The 17,851-nt window shown below is 43.2% G+C and overlaps 1 protein-coding gene across 1 annotated transcript in view; it reads left to right on the forward strand.

Moving 5' to 3' along the window:
- The first annotated feature begins 318 nt into the window (after nt 1-318).
- Nucleotides 319-17,851, forward strand: part of FBXO41 (F-box protein 41) — a 140,359-nt gene continuing 122,826 nt past the window's right edge. The window contains exon 1 of the mRNA XM_077478121.1: nt 319-484. The gene's annotated coding sequence lies outside the window, so the exon portion shown is untranslated. The remainder of the gene's footprint in view (nt 485-17,851) is intronic.

The following is a 17,851-nucleotide window of genomic DNA, read 5'->3' on the forward strand; positions in this document are numbered from 1 at the left end:
AACTTTATCAGCATTTTTTTTTTGCACATGTCAGTGTTGCGATAGTGGGCGGTGTCAGGACACCCAGCCATGTTTTTAAAGGAATCTTGCAATTTAAATGTTGCCCTTAAAGCATTAATAAATTACTGCTTTTCACCTGGGGATCTGGCCAGTAACACATCTGTATTAGAGCACCCCACTCTGGAGGAAGGAGCACAGGTGGCACTTCTGGACAGGAACGTTGTCAGTCTGGAGGGGGAGGGAAGGGTTAGACGTACTACCTGGCTAATACTTTATATACAGTTACAGCAAACTGTTTTTCTTTTTACTTTTAGGATAAAGATTTTACATAAATAAATAAAAGCTGATCGTTGTAAGCACTCCTACCAGTCATAACTGCTTTGTCCCATTCCTGTAACTGCAAAAGAGCTTTCATCACCCGATGAAAATAGAAGATAGAAAGACAAAAAAAGAAAACGAATGCAGCCACCACACCTAAGATTTGGTAAGGTGCAATATAATAAATGTTCTCTTTTGGGATTAATACTGCTTTAACCACTTGCCGACTGCGATATATAGCCGAATGACGGCTACAGTGTGGCCAGCCAGTTCTGGGAGGGCGTCATATAACGTCCTTCCGTGATCACCCCTGCCGTGGCACACTCTGTGATTGGTGGGTCCTTGGGACACAGCTGATCACAGATCAGGTTAAAAGACCAATCACAGGGGCCCTTTAGCATGTGATCAGCTGTGTCCAATCACAGCTGATCATCATACAAACGCAAGCCGGTTATCAGCATTACTTTCCTCACACTGACAGCGTGAGGAGAAGAGGGCCGATAGCCGGCTTGTGGGAGAGGGACATCTACACTGATAATCAGGGCACTATTATCAGTGTCCCGATTATTAGTGCAGTCCCAACAGTGCCCACCAGTGCTGCCAATCACTGCCCACCATTGCTAGCATTCAGTGCTTCCAATCAGTGCCCATCAGTGTCACCTGTCAGTTCTGCCAATTAGTGCTGCCAATCAGTGCCCATCAGTGCTGCCAATCAGTGTTGCCAATCAGTGCCAACTGGTGCTGCCAATCAGTGCCTCCTCATCAGTGCCCTCTACCAGTGTCCATCAGTGCTGCCAATTGGTGCCCTTTAGTGCCCCCTATCAGTTCCCATTAGTGCTGCCTATTAGTGCCCATCTGTGCCGCCTATCAGTGCCCATCAGTGCTGCCTATCAGTTCCCATCAGTGCTGCCTATCAGTGCCCTTTAGTGCCACCTATTAGTGCCACCCATCAGTGCTGCCTATCAGTGCCATTTAGTGCCACCTATCAGTGCCCATCAGTGACACCTGTTAGTGCCCATCAGGGTTGCTTATCAGTGCAATTTAGTGCCACCGATTAGAACCCATCTGAGCTGCCTATCGGTGCCCATTAGTGCCCATCAGTGCTGCCTGTCAGTGCCCTTTAGTGCCAGCTATTAGTGCCCATTTGTGTTGCCTATCAGTTCCCATCAGTGCTACCCATCAGCGCCCTTTAGTGCCACCTCTCAGCGCCACCTATTAGTGCCCATCAGTGCTACATATTAGTGCCCATCAGTGATGCCTATCAGTGCCCATCAGTGCTACATATTAGTGCCCATCAGTTCTGCCTATCAGTGCCACCTATTAGTACCCATCAGTGCCTTTCAGTGCCATCTATTAGTGCCCATCTGTGTCGCCTATCAGTGCCCATCAGTGTTGCCTATCAGTTCCCATTAGTGCTACCCATCAGTGCCCTTTAGTGCCACCTATCATTGCCACCTATTAGTGCCCATCAGAACTACATATTAGTGCCCATCAGTACTGCCTATTAGTGACACCTATTAGTACCCATCTGTGCTGCCTATTGTGCCCATCAGTGCTGCCTATCAGTTCCCATTAGTGCTACGTATCAGTGCCCTTTAGTGCCACCTATTAGTGCCCATCAGAACTACATATTAGTGCCCATCAGTACTGCCTATTAGTGCCACCTATTAGTACCCATCTGTGCCGCCTATCAGTGCCCATCAGTGTTGCCTATCAGTTCCCATTAGTGCTACCCATCAGTTCCCTTTAGTGCCACCTATCAGTGCCACCTATTAGTGCCCATTAGAACTACATATTAGTGCCCATCAGTACTGCCTATTAGTGCCACCTATTAGTACCCATCTGTGCTGCCTATTGTGCCCATCAGTGCTGCCTATCATTTCCTATTAGTTCTGCCTATCAGTGCCCTTTAGTGCCAGCTATCAGTGCCATCTATTAGTGCCCATCATTGTTGCTTATCAGTTCCCATCGGTGCTACCCATCAGTGCTGCCTATTAGTGCCACCATCTGTGTCGCCTATCGGTGCCCATTAGTGCCCATCAGTACTGCCTATCGGTGCACGCAATTGTCATTCAACTTGGCCTGGCCAGGAAGGGGATGAAAGTGCCCAGTAGGCAAGTGGTAAATGTTGATTGTACAAATCTTGTATGGCGAGGTTGTATGGCGAGGTTTAGGCTGCATTCACATTTCACGAATGGATGCAGAAGTGCATGGTTTTTTTTTTGCAACGCATTCCTGAAACGCACAAAAAATACACGTCATGCTTGCAGTGGCACTCATTGTTAACGGCACCCGACATGCATCAAGCAGATGGCGCTTTTTGGTGCGCATCCGATTCTGCAACAGATGCATCAAAAATATGTCATTTACACAAAAAGGGGCGTGAAGCTCAATGCCCAATGAGATACTTTGGTGCATTTGTCACGTATGAATATGAATGGGTTGCCCTAGGCATGCGGCACAAAAAATACTCGTTCAGGAAATGCTCAATGTGATCCTAGCCTTAGAGGCGATGGTGGTTTTTATGGTGCCCAAAGGGGCACTGCTAGTGATGGCGGGGGATGGGGGGGGCACAGGGACCGCTGCTGAGAGGTCATAAATGAAGATAAATGCAGGTGGACATCCTTCCCTGGAAATAAAGTACCGGCTCTCTGCTGGAGACAGAAGTGATCATTCACCAGCGGGGAACGTGCAGAACAACACCTCACCATAGAGCACCGAATGTGACATTCACCAAACATTCACCGCATGTACCACCAAGATTCACACACAGCAAGTGCCACATTCACTGCTTTATATATATATATATATATATATATATATACGCCCCATACAAGTACATGTCTCAGTAGGGATCCTGTGCCTGTTTTAGTACATGGCTTCTGTATGAATGTAATGGACATGCTGAGGGCATCTTTTGTCTCTGGGGGTCTCTTGTTGCTGGGTAGATCTTATGTTCCGGAGGGTCAATTGTTGATGGGAGGGATCTACTGTTAAGGGAGGGGTCTGTTGTTGCTGGTTGCTGGAGGGTCTATCAGTGCGGGCTCCTGGGAGATGTATTTTTTAACTGTGGGCTCTATTGTTACTGGGGGTATTTTTTTGCAGGGATCTATTGTTGCTTGGGGGTATTTTGTTTCAGAGATTGTTGCTGTGTGTGGCCTATTTTTAGTGGGGGGGGGGGTTTATTGTTGCTAGGGTGGATGAATTGTCCCTGTATAGGTATTTGGTTGCATGGATCTATTGTTGCTGGGGATCTATTGTTTCTGGGTGATGTTTTATGTTGCAGGTGGATCTTAGTTTCTTGGGAGGTCAATTGATGCTGGGAGGAATCTACTGTTGAGGGAGGGGTCTATTGTTGCTGACCGCTGGGAGATCTATTTTTATGAGGGGAGGTTTGGGTCTATTGTTTGCTATTGTGGGTATTTTGTTGCAGGGATCTATTGCAAACTAGACTATTGATCTGGTCTATCTATACGTTCTATCAGCAAACTAGACCATCTGCGATAAAAAAAAAAAAAAAAAAACTCAATTCACGATTCAAATTTTTTTTTTTGATGGACACCGCTCCAGTCCTGAGGAGCTGCGGGCAGGAGTTTTTAGGCAAGGCTCCGGCTTCGGCCTAGTTTGCGGCGTCCGTCCTCGCAGACTAGGCCGCGGCCTCGCCTAAAAACTCCTGCCCGCAGCACCTGACACCGCGTCGGTCCTGGTGGAAAAAAAAAATCGATTTGCTGAAATTTTTATCTAATTGATCTCTCAACTCGATTCAAGATTTAGATAAATTTTTTCCCTAGCCCTATCTCCCACTGCAGACTAGACCCTCCTATGCTGCAAACTAGACCCTCCGATTGCAAACTAGACCCTCCCACACTGAAAACTAGACCCTCCCACAGTGCAAACTAGACCTTCCCACAGTGCAAACTAGACCCTCCCACACTGCAAACTAGACCCTCCCACACTGCAAACTAGACCCTCCCACACTGAAAACTAGACCCTCCCACACTGAAAACTAGACCCTCCCACACTGAAAACTAGACCCTCCCACAGTGCAAACTAGACCTTCCCACAGTGCAAACTAGACCCTCCCACACTGCAAACTAGACCCTCCCACACTGCAAACTAGACCCTCCCACACTGAAAACTAGACCCTCCCACACTGAAAACTAGACCCTCCCACACTGAAAACTAGACCCTCCGATTGCAAACTAGACCCTCCCACAGTGCAAACTAGACCCTCCCACAGTGCAAACTAGACCCTCCCACACTGAAAACTAGACCCTCCTATTTCAAACTAGACCCTCCCACAGTGCAAACTAGACCCTCCCACAGTGCAAACTAGACCCTCCCACACTGAAAACTAGACCCTCCCACAGTGTAAACTAGACCCTCCGATTGCAAACTAGACCCTCCCACACTGAAAACTAGACCCTCCCACACTGAAAACTAGACCCTCCCACAGTGCAAACTAGACCTTCCCACAGTGCAAACTAGACCCTCCCACACTGCAAACTAGACCCTCCCACACTGCAAACTAGACCCTCCCACACTGAAAACTAGACCCTCCCACACTGAAAACTAGACCCTCCGATTGCAAACTAGACCCTCCCACAGTGCAAACTAGACCCTCCCACAGTGCAAACTAGACCCTCCCACACTGAAAACTAGACCCTCCTATTTCAAACTAGACCCTCCCACAGTGCAAACTAGACCCTCCCACAGTGCAAACTAGACCCTCCCACACTGAAAACTAGACCCTCCCACAGTGTAAACTAGACCCTCCGATTGCAAACTAGACCCTCCCACAGTGCAAACTAGACCCTCCCACACTGAAAACTAGACCCTCCCACAGTGCAAACTAGCCCCTCCGATTGCAAACTAGACCCTCCCACAGTGCAAACTAGACCTTCCCACAGTGAAAACTAGACCCTCTGATTGCAAACTTGACCCTCCCACACTGAAAACTAGACCCTCCCACACTGAAAACTAGACCCTCCCACAGTGCAAACTACACCCTCCCACACTGCAAACTAGACCCTCCCACAGTGCGAACTAGACCCTCCCACAGTGAAAACTAAACCCTCCCACAGTGACAACTAGACCCTCCCACAGTGAAAACTAGACCCTCCCACAGTGCGAACTAGACCCTCCCACAGTGAAAACTAGACCCTCACACAGTGAAAACTAGACCCTCCGATTGCAAACTAGACCCTCCCACACTGAAAACTAGACCCTCCCACACTGAAAACTAGACCCTCCTATTTCAAACTAGACCGTCCCACAGCAAACTAGACCCTCCTATTGCAAACTAGACTCTCCCACATTGCAAACTAGACCCTCCAACAGTGCACACTAGACCCTCCCACACTGAAAGCTAGACCCTTCCACACTGCAAACTAGACCCTCCCACACTGTCCAAAGTCCGGCCCGCGGGACAATTGCTGCCCAGTTTAATATGGCCCCGTGGTGATTTGGATATAGATATATACTGTATTTATCGGCACTGCCTCGGAGGGGACAGGGAGCGGGCGGGATGAGCGCTGTCAGATGACATACAGGAGAATCTCCTGTTTACTTTGCGGCATCTGTAATAGGAGGTCTCGTCTCCTGGGCTGCCATTGGATGACTGTTCTGTCTATCATAGGAGGTGGGACTTTGTATTAAAGAGGCCACTGAGTAAACAGGAGATTCTCCGGTATGTAATCTGTTGGCGCTTGTCCCAACCCCCCCCCCCCCCTTTTCCCATCCGAGGCTGCAGATGGGCATCGATCAGGCTGTACTGATGGCAGTGGTGAGGCTTCATTCATGGCAGTGGTGGGGCTGCATTCATGGCAGTGGTGGGGCTGCATTCATGGCAGTGGTGGGGCTGCATTCATAGCAGTGGTGGGGCTGCATTCATGGCAGTGGTGGGGCTGCATTCATGGCAATGGTGAGGCTGCATTCATGGCAGTGGTGGGGCTGCATTCATAGCAGTGGTGGGGCTGCATTCATAGCAGTGGTGGGGCTGCATTCATGGCAGTGGTGGGGCTGCATTCATGGCAGTGGTGGGGCTGCATTCATGGCAGTGGTGGGGCTGCAGATGGGGACCCTGATGTAAAAGGTACTCTGTTAGGAACTCTGATGTAAGGCTGTAATGGCTGCAGCTCCTGGCCTAAAAGTTGTAAAACAACAATCTGGATTGGACGGTGAGTGCGCAGAGTGACCTTTAGGTAGTCATCCACGTTACATCAGGGTCCCCATCAGTGTCCCCCCTTACATCAGGGTCCCCATCAGAGTCCCACATTACATCAGAGGCCCTATCATAGTCCCCTCTTACATCAGGGTCCCCACCAGAGTCCCCCCTTATGTCAGAGTCCCTAACACAGTACCTTTTACATCAGGGTCCCCATCAGAGTTCCCCTTTACATCAGGGTCCCCATCAGAGTCCCCACCTTATGTCAGAGTCCCTAAAAGAGTACCTTTTATATCAGAGTTCCCCTTTACATCAGGGTCCCCATCAGAGTCCCCACCTTATGTCAGAGTCCCTAAAAGAGTACCTTTTATATCAGAGTCCCCCCTTACATCAGGGTCCCCACAGAGTCCCCCTTTTACATCAAAGCCCCTATCATAGTCCTCCCTTACATCAGGGTTCCCTCTTCCATCAGAGTTTCCCCATTTCCGTACATTACAGTTCCCATCAGAGTCCCGCCTTATATCAGGATCTCCATCAGAGTCCCACTTTGCATCAGGGTCCCCACCAGAGTTCCCCTGCCTCCATACATTGCAGTCTTCATCAGAGTCCCCCTTCACATCAGGGTCCCCATCAGAATCCCCCCTTACATCAGAGTTCCTCCTTACCTACATCATGGTTCCCTGTTACATCAGAGGCCCTATCATAGCACCCTCTTACATCAGGGTCCCCCCTCACATCAGAGTTTCCCTGCTCCTGTACATAACAGTCCCTATCATAGTCCACTCTCACATCAGGGTCCCCACCAGAGTCACCCCTTACTTCAAAGTCCCCAACAGAGTCCCATCCACATCAGAAGGCTGCATAAAATCTTACAGCAGCCTGTAGTTTTGAGTCTTCTGTACTAAAGCATAAAGCAATGTTTTATGTTGTGTGTGAGATTTCTTTTTTTTCTATTTTATATGATTGGAAGAGACGCTTCTTCACACCGGGCATTTTGCGACACTTTCAATCCAACGCTGTCCCCTGCAATACTTCTTTTCCCTCACTAGATGTCCTCAGTCTCCCAGGTTGAATTATAGCCGGCGCCATCTATCTTGCATTCAAGTAAATCGTATTCTACAAACACAAATGCAACACCCCCCCCCCTCGCCCCTGCAATCTAGGCCTGTTGCCTGCAGTACTTCTTTTCCACCAGTAGATGGTTAAATTAAGGGCAGCACCAAACAGCCCATTTCCTCGGAGGCGGGGCTATCCAGGACCCTCCCCCTAGGGGTGTACAATGGACTCAGGTATCACTGCACTAACCAGTCCTCATAACAGCAGCACCTTCCCACACATGAGAGGAAGGAGGCCCTGATATCACCACCAGACCCATGGGAAAAAAAGGAATATACTGTATATTCTATTTGTTATAACCTGTGCAGATACACTATATTGTCAAAAGTATTGTGACACCTACCTTTACACGCACATGAACTTTAATGGAATCCCAGTCTTAGTCCATAGGGTTCAATATTGAGTTGGCCCACCCTTTGCAGCTATAACAGCTTCAACTCTTCTGGGAAGGCCGTCCACAAGGTTTAGGAGTGTGTCTATGGGGAATGTTTGACCATTCTTCCAGAAGTGCATTTGTGAGGTCAAGCACTGATGTTTGATGAGAAGGCCTGGCTCGCAGTCTCTGCTCTAATTCATCCCAAAGGTCTTCTATCAGGTTGAGGTCAGGGCTCTGTGCAGGCCAGTCAAGTTCCTCCACCCCAAACTCGCTCATCCATGTCTTTATGGACCTTGCTATGTGCACTGGTGTTATGGTGTGGTGTTGTTTTTTAGGGGTTGGGTTCGGCCCCTTAGTTCCAGTGAAGGGAACTCTTAAGGTATCAGCATACCAAGACATTTTTGGACAATTTCATGCTTCCAACTTTGTGGGAACAGTTTGGGGATGGTCCCAAATGATTTGGACCAGCGCACAAAGCAAGGTCCAGAAAGAATGGATGAGCGAGTTTGGGCTGAAGGAACTTGACTGGTCTGCACAGAGTTCTGATCTCAACCCGATAGAACACCTTTTGGGATGAATTAGAGTGGAGACTGTGAGCCAGGCCTTCTTGTCCAACATCAGTGTCTGACCCCACAAATGCACTTCTGGAAAAATGGTCAAACATTCCCATAGACACACTCCTAAACCTTGTGGACGGCCTTCCCAGAAGAGTTGAAGCTGTTATAGCTGCAAAGGGCGGGCCAACTCAATATTGAACCCTACGGACTAAGACTGGGATGCCATTAAAGTTCATGTGCGTGTAAAGGCAGGTGTCCCAATACTTTTGACAATATAGTGTATGTGCACTGGCTCTGACAAATACAATATACAGTATATTCCTTTTTCCCCCCCCATGGGTCTGGTGGTGCATCTCACCAATGGAACACCAGATAGACCACATAGAAGAAACCCATCATGGGGTTTAACGTTCCAACGGAAAGACCGGATACAGAGACCTCAGTTTTGGTCGGAGTGACCCTTTACGGACCTGTCTAGCTCCCGCCACGCTCCTCGGTGAGTTTATTTCGGCTCATAAATATAAACGTCCGGCGATTGTTAAAGCCGCTCTGCGTTTTGAGTAAGAGGAGCGCAGATAAGGTGACAATGGCGGCCGTGAATCACTCGAATGAAGTTCTGCAGACGAGTCAATTGCTAGAATTGTTATTGGCACAAACGGCAGTCTGTTCCGCGGCTCCATCTGCTTCTCTGCGCAGCCCGCCGTGACTTCCACGTGGCTTCCAACGGAGGTAGAACTCCCGAGGTCCACCTATCAGAAAAAGCATATTCGTTCCTCGCCTGCTTTGCATCCTTTATTTTAAAAAGTCCTCAGATCTCATATTTACACTAAAATGCAATAAAAAATAAAATAAAATTGTAATTTAAAAAAATCATTTAAAAAATTGTTATTTTTTTCATTGATTTTTTTCCTTTTAAAGATTAAGGAAGATTAAAGATTTGGGGTCTTTTTGACCCATTTAGAGGACCTGTCATCCTTATTTCTATCACAAAGTGATTCAATTCCTTGTAATAGGAATAAAAGTGATCAATAAATAAAATAAAAGTGACAGTAAAAAAAAAAAAAAAAAAAAAATTTATTAAAAAAGTAAAGCGCCCCAATCCTTCTGTGCTCGTGCGCATACATAAGTTCGCGCATAAACGACGTTCGCACCACACATGTGAGGTGTCACCGCGATCGTGAGAGCGAGAGCAATAATTCCAGCGCTAGGCTTTTTGATGGGGGTTTTTTTTTGACCCAAGAGATCTCTCTATAAAGAGGACCTGTCAGCTTTATTTCTGTTACATTCCTTGCAATAGGAATAAAAGTGATTAAATAAAAAAAAAGAATAAACAAATAAAAAGGGACAGTGTTAAAATAAAAAATAAAATAAATAAGAAAAAAAATGTAAAGCGCCCCCATCTTTCTGTGCTTGCGTGCAGAAGCGAACGTATACCATGTACATGTGAGGTATCGTCGCAAACGGTAGAGCGAGAGCAATAATTCTAGCGCTAGACCTCCTCTGTAACTCTAAACTGGTAACCTGCAAAGGCATTTAAAGTATCGCCTGTGGAGATTTTCTAATTTTATTGTAAATTTTTGTACAAAGTTCAGACATGAACAAGTTCAAGCATAAATAGAATGGTCATGGTCATTTCATCACACAAATTATTGGTACATTTTCACACTAACAAAACATTAAAGGGGAAAAGAAAGAAAGGAAAAACACAGACCAAAAAAAAAAAAAAAAGAGATTTTTAAGTACCGTAGACTGTCGCCATTCCACAAGTGTGTGTGCAATATTAAACTCGGCGTAACTTCATCTTTCATATTTATACAAAAAAAGGGTCATATATTATGTTTTTTTATTTTTTTTTATTTATTCAAATGTATTTTATCCCCAAAAATTATGTTTGAAAAACCGGTGCGCAAATACCGCGTGACATAAATAAACTGTATCGATCGCCATTTTATTCCCTAGGGTCTCTGCAAATTTAAAAAAAAAAAAAAATTATATATACATATATATCTATATATGTATATATGTGTGTGTATATATATATATATATATATATATATGTGTGTGTGTGTGTATATATATATATATATATATATATATATATATATATATATATAAATTATTATTATTTTTTTGCAGAGACCCTAGGGAATAAAATGGCGATCGATGCCATTTTATCGATATATATATATATATATATATATATATATATATATATATATATATATATATATATATAGTAGAAAAAATAAATAAATATAAAAAAAAAAAAAAAATAAATAAAAATATATATATATATATGTATATGTATATATATGTGTGTGTGTGTATGTATAATATATATATATATATATATATATATATATATACTGTAAAAATATATGGAAAAAATAAATAAATAATAATAATAAAAAAAAAATATATATATATATATATATATATACTGTATAATGTTTGAGGGTTACATGTAATGTTTTAGCCAAAAATACTGATTTAAACTTGTAAACAAAAGGTGCAAGAAAAAGCCTGGTCTTCAAGTGTCACAGACTTGCCCCCTCACCCCCCTCTTTACTTATACTCGCTTGCCCCATCATGGTCCAGCATTGTGCATAAGATAGACGTTTAGTTCCGAATTTTCGACAAATTCCTTAATTCAGAAACATCCGAATCAGCGAAAACCCGTTTACCGAATTTGAATCTGAAATAATAACTAACTAATAATAACTTAACTATTACTAACTATTAAATGATAGGTATTGGAATTTCCTTTCAAATTTGGCTGTTAGTGAACGTGACGAATACGAATTTATTCAAAATGACGCATGCCGTATCTAAGTGAATGGAATGTAACTAATTAATAATAAATAATAATAAAAATGTTTTATTATTATTTATTATTAATTTGTTCCGTTCCAATACCTATATTTTTAATAGTTAGTTATTAGTTAGTTATTATTAGTTAGTTCTTTCGAATTTTTGGATTTTCTTTCTTATTTTCGGGTTCTCGGATTTTTGAATTTATGGACTTTTGAATTTACGAATAAATTTTCGAATTGCGATCATAACGAATGACCCAAGAAGTGGAAAAAAAAAATGAAAAACAAAGACATTTTTCGGCAGTGCACATGTCTAGCATGAGAGCTGTGGCTCTCCTGTCTTTGTCCCTCCTCCCTGGGCAGATAGATTGCCCTGGGGTAAGGAGTTTCAGAGGATGGGAGAGGGGGAGGAGACAAGGGAGCTAGAGAACAGGAGATCTTGGGAGGAGCGGAGAGAGGACGGTTTAATCATAAAAAATATAATATATAAAAATAAATAATAATTAACCCCTAACCTTAAAAAATATAAAATAAATTATTATTAATTAAAAAAAAAATAATAAAATAATAAACACACAAACCTGATAAAATAATAATAATAATAATGTATTTATTTATTTTGTATTAGGGTTAAATAGTTTAGTTATTTAGTTATTTATTATTATTATTATTTAATTTTTTTTTAAGGGTCAGGGGTTAAGATTAGGGGTTCATTATTTATTTATTATTATTAGTATTAATTTATTGATTTTTTGTTTTTTTACGCATTAAAACGCGCAAAAAAAAAACGGAAAGATGCTACGGTCAGGTGTGAATGCAGCCTAAGAAAGAGAAAATAAACAGTATATAATCAATTTCTCCCAAAATATACAAAGTATCTGATTATATAATAGTGAGGGAAGAAGAAGAGAGGCGAGGAGGTTCATTTCATGGGCAAAGAACCTCTTTAAGCATTCCTTTCCCGCGATCCTGGCTTTGATCACAATGTAAATAGGCCATGAATAAGGAAAAGTACTTGAAAAATACATCTGAAAAAAAAAAACCCCTCAGATTTCATGTAGCGCACGTATCCATGGAAACAAGTAATAACTTCCACGGCGACAAAGGGAAAGTGTGTCAACCAATGAAGAAGGTGTAAACACTACATCGGAACAATATTCCCTCCATGAGCGAGGCAGAGAGTATTATGTGTGTATTATAGAGGTGAGGGGGTCAGCCCGCCTAGGATATAGAACAAAATCCCAACGAAAGGCTGTGACATGGGGTGCCGCTTAAAGCTCCGGAAAGACACAAATTATTCTTGACATTCATTAAATGTATTCGTTTTTATTTTTTATAGAAGTATCTGAATTTTACATTTTTATCAGCCTCTTGCAATCCACTGTACAGCAGAGCTCAGAATGGGAGAGGAGCAGCGTAAGGGTCCAGTCAGTTCATGTGCTGGAGGAGAGAGTTGAGTAACAGCGAGAGGAGCTCATCACTGTGCTGCTTCTCCTTTCACTGCCCATTCTCAGGCGGGGGGGGGGGGGGCGGGTCAATGACAGCCTTGGCATAGAGGAAGTGGGTTGAATGAGGTTGACCATCAGTTAACCTGGAAGACTGAGGACATCTGGTGGCAGAAATGAAGTATTGCTTGGGGTAGCCCAGGATTGAAAATGAGGATTGCAATAAAAGCTGCTCTTTGTATTCAGTCTTTAATTAGGCAAGAAGCATGCTGATTGGAGGAAAGAGTTGAGTGACAGCGAGTTTGAGCTCACAATTTTGCTTCTTCTCTTTTCACTGTCCATTCTCAGGCTGGGGGCGGGTCAATACAGCCTTGGCACGGAGGAAGTGGGTTGAATGAGGTTGACCATTATTTTATCTGGAAGACCGAGGACATCTAGTGGCAGATATGAAGTTTTGCCTGGGGCAGCTCCAGATTGGAAGGTGTTATTGCAATAAAAGCTGCTCCTTTTTTTTTTTTGATCTTTAGACAAGAAGCATGCTGATTGGAGGAAAGAGTTGAGTGACAGCAAGTTTGAGGTTACAATTGTGCTGTTTCTCCTTTCACTGTCCATTCTCAGGCTGGGGGGCGGGTCAATGACAGCCTTGGCACGGAGGAAGTGGGTTGAATGAGGTTGACCATTATTTTATCTAGGAAGACTGAGGGCATCTAGTGGCAGACAGGAAGTATTGCTGGGGAGAGCTCCAGATTGAAAATGAGTATTGCAATGAAAGATGCTCTTTTTTTTGGATATTTTATTGGGCAAGAAGCATGCTGATTGGAGGAAAGAGGTGAGTGACAGTGAGAGGAGCTCATCACTGTGCTTCTTCTCCCTTCACTGCCCATTCTCAGGCTGGGGGCGGGTCCGTGACAGCCTTGGCACAGAGGAAGTGGGTAGATTGAGGTTGCCTTTCAGTTAACCTGGAAGACTGAGGACATCTAGTGGTAGACATGAAATATTGCTATCTATCTATCTATCTATCTATCTATCTATCTATCTATCTATCTATCTATCTATCTATCTATCTATCTATCTATCTATCTATCTGTAGAACCTATCTATCTATCTATCTATCTATCTATCTATCTATCTATCTATCTATCTATCTATCTATCTATCTATCTATCGTGCCTTGCAAAAGTATTCACCCCCTTGGCTTATTTTGTTGCTGGAATTAACATGAATTGTTTGAGGATTTGCATAATTTCATTTACAGAACACTCTCACAACTTTGAATTTTTTATTTTTTATTGTGAAGCAAATAACAAATAGGACAAAAAATAACAGAAAAAGTCAATGTGCATAACTATTCACCCCCACTAAAGTCAATACTTTGTAGAGCCACCTTTTGCGTCTATCACAGCTCCAAGTCACTTTGGATAAGTCTCTATGAGTCTTGCCACATCTTACCACTGGGGTTTTTGCCCATTCCTCCTCCTTGCAAAACTGCTCCAGCTCCTTCAAGTTGGATGGTTTGCACTTGTGAACAGCAATCTTTAAGTCTGACCACAGATTTTCTATTGGATTGAGGTCTGGGCTTTGACTAGGCCATTCCAACACATTTACATGTTTCCCCTTAAACCACTCAAGTGTTGCTTTAGCAGTGTGTTTGGGGTCATTGTCCTGCTGGAAGGTGAACCTCCGTCCTAGCCTCAAATCACACACAGAGTGGTACAGGTTTTGCTCAAGAATATCCCTGTATTTAGCACCGTCCATCTTTCCCTCAACTCTGACCAGTGTCCCAGCCCTGACTGCTGAAAAATATCCCCACATCATGATGTTACCACCACCATGTTTCACAGTGGGGATGGTGTTCTTTGGGTGATGTGATGTGTTGGGTTTGCACCAGACACAGCGTTTTCTTTGATGGCCAAAAATTTCAATTCTAGTCTCGTCAGACCAGAGCACCTTCCTCCATACATTTTGGGAGTCTCCCACATGCCTTTTCGCAAACTCAAAAATGTGCCAATTAGTTTTTTTCTGAAAGTAATGTCTTTCTTCTGGCCACTCTGCCATAAAGCCCAACTCTATGGAGCGTACGGCTTATTGTCCTCCTATGTACAGATACTCCAGTCTCTGCTGTGGAACTCTGAAGCTCCTCCAGGGTTACCTTAGGTCTCTGTGCTCCTCTCTGATTAATGCCCTCCTTGCCCGCTCCGTGAGTTTTGGTGTGCGCCCGTCTCTTGGCAGGTTTGCTGTTGTGCCATGTTCTTTCCATTTGGTTATGATAGATTTGATGGTGCTCCTAGGGATCATCAAAGATCTGGATATTTTTTTATAACCCGACCCTGACTTGTACTTCTCAACAACATTGTCCCTTACTTGTTTGGACAGTTCCTTGGTCTTCATGGCAGTGTTTGGTGTTTGGTTAGTGGTGCCTCTTGCTTAGGTGTTGCCGCCTCTGGGGCCTTTCAGAAAGGTGTGTATATGTAATGACAGGTCATGTGACACTTAGATTGCACACAGGTGGACATCATTTCACTAATCATGTGACTTCTGAAGGTAATTAGTTGCACCAGAGCTTTTTATGGGCTTCATAACACAGGGGGTGAATACATACGCACATGACAATTATCAGTTTTTTGTTTCTGAAAAATAGTTTTTCTGTATATATATCTATCGCTCTCTTTTAACGGTCTTGTGAAATCTGTTGGAAACTCTCTGTATAGAAGGATCTGTAATAACTATCCATGGCAACCCGCAGTATTAATAACCTGGAACTTTTATAGAAATCACATTCAGAAATGATTTCACCTCGGAAAATGAACATATTACATTATCTATTAATAGCATGAAAGGCCGGGCCACTGCTGAGGCCATTTTTTTCCAAATCCTTCATAATTCTCCCGGTAATGGAGAACCGTGATATGGAAGATTTGCTCGGCTCTTAATACATACAGGCTTATGTTGGATTATACATGAACATGGCTTATTTGTCACGCTGTTTTTTTTTTTCCATCAAATTTATTATATATACTTATATATTTTTCCTCCACACTTTGTGCAAACTTCATGCCGTGCCGTGGGATAGAACGAGCTGAGTAGAGCAGTGCAGGCTTAGAAGTAGAGGAATTCATGAATCATCACATCCCTGCAATATCCAAAGGGTGAGGAGGGCTCAACTGTCCTTTCTGATCTGCTATAATAACCACATACAGCCAAAATATAGACCTGTTTATCCAACTGTCCGTCCAGAGCCTCTGGTTTATAGACCGGATACATCCTAAATATAGAGCCATTTATCCAACTGTCCATCCAGAGCCTTTGGTTTATAGACCGGATTCATCCTAAATATAGAACCATTTATCCAACTGTCCATCCAGAGCCTCTGGTTTATAGACCGGATTCATCCTAAATATAGAGCCATTCTACCAACTGTCCATCCAGAGCCTCTGGTTTATAGACCGGATACATCCTAAATATAGAGCCATTTATCCAACTGTCCATCCAGAGCCTCTGGTTTATAGACCGGATACATCCTAAATATAGAACCATTTATCCAACTGTCCGTCCAGAGCCTCTGGTTTATAGACCGGATTCATCCTAAATATAGAACCATTTATCCAACTGTCCATCCAGAGCCTCTGGTTTATAGACCGGATACATCCTAAATATAGAGCCATTTATCCAACTGTCCATCCAGAGCCTCTGGTTTATAGACCGGATTCATCCTAAATATAGAACCATTTATCCAACTGTCCATCCAGAGCCTCTGGTTTATAGACCGGATTCATCCTAAATATAGAACCATTTATCCAACTGTCCATCCAGAGCCTCTGGTTTATAGACCGGATTCATCCTAAATATAGAACCATTTATCCAACTGTCCATCCAGAGCCTCTGGTTTATAGACCGGATACATCCTAAATATAGAACCATTTATCCAACTGTCCATCCAGAGCCTCTGGTTTATAGACCAGATACATCCTTAATATAGAGCCATTCTACCAACTGTCCATCCAGAGCCTCTGGTTTATAGACCGGATACATCCTAAATATAGAGCCATTTATCCAACTGTCCATCCAGAGCCTCTGGTTTATAGACCGGATTCATCCTAAATATAGAACCATTTATCCAACTGTCCATCCAGAGCCTCTGGTTTATAGACCGGATTCATCCTAAATAAAGAACCATTTATCCAACTATATATCCAGAGCCTCTGGTTTATAGACCAGATACATCCTTAATATAGAGCCATTCTACCAACTGTCCATCAGGAGCTTCTGGTTTATAGATTGGATACATCCTAAATATAGAACCATGTATCCAACTGTCCATCCAGAGCCTCTGGTTTATAGACCGGATTCATCCTAAATATAGAACCATTTATCCAACTGTCCATCCAGAGCCTCTGGTTTATAGACCAGATACATCCTTAATATAGAGCCATTCTACCAACTGTCCATCCAGAGCCTCTGGTTTATAGACCGGATACATCCTAAATATAGAGCCATTTATCCAACTGTCCATCCAGAGCCTCTGGTTTATAGACCGGATTCATCCTAAATAAAGAACCATTTATCCAACTGTATATCCAGAGCCTCTGGTTTATAGACCAGATACATCCTTAATATAGAGCCATTCTACCAACTGTCCATCAGGAGCTTCTGGTTTATAGATTGGATACATCCTAAATATAGAACCATGTATCCAACTGTCCATCCAGAACCTCTTGTTTATAGTCCAGATACATCCTTAATATACAGCCATTTTACCAACTATCCATCCAGAGCCTCTGGTTTATAGACTAGATACATTCGAAATATAGAGACATTTATCCAAGTCCCCATCCAGAGCCTCTGGTTTATAGACCAGATACATCCTAAATACAGAACAAGTTATCCAACTGTCCATCCAGAGCCTCTGGTTTATAGTCCAGATACATCCTAAACATAGAGCCATTTTACCAACTATCCATCCAGAGCCTCTGGTTTATAGTCCAGATACATCCTAAACATAGAGCCATTTTACCAACTATCCATCCAGAGCCTCTGGTTTATAGACTGGGTACATCCTAAAT

The sequence above is a fragment of the Lithobates pipiens genome, unplaced genomic scaffold (genome assembly GCF_037356315.1).
Source record: "Lithobates pipiens isolate NorthernLeopardFrog02 unplaced genomic scaffold, aLitPip1_a1.2 Scaffold_13, whole genome shotgun sequence".
Classification (NCBI taxonomy): Eukaryota; Metazoa; Chordata; class Amphibia; order Anura; family Ranidae; genus Lithobates; species Lithobates pipiens.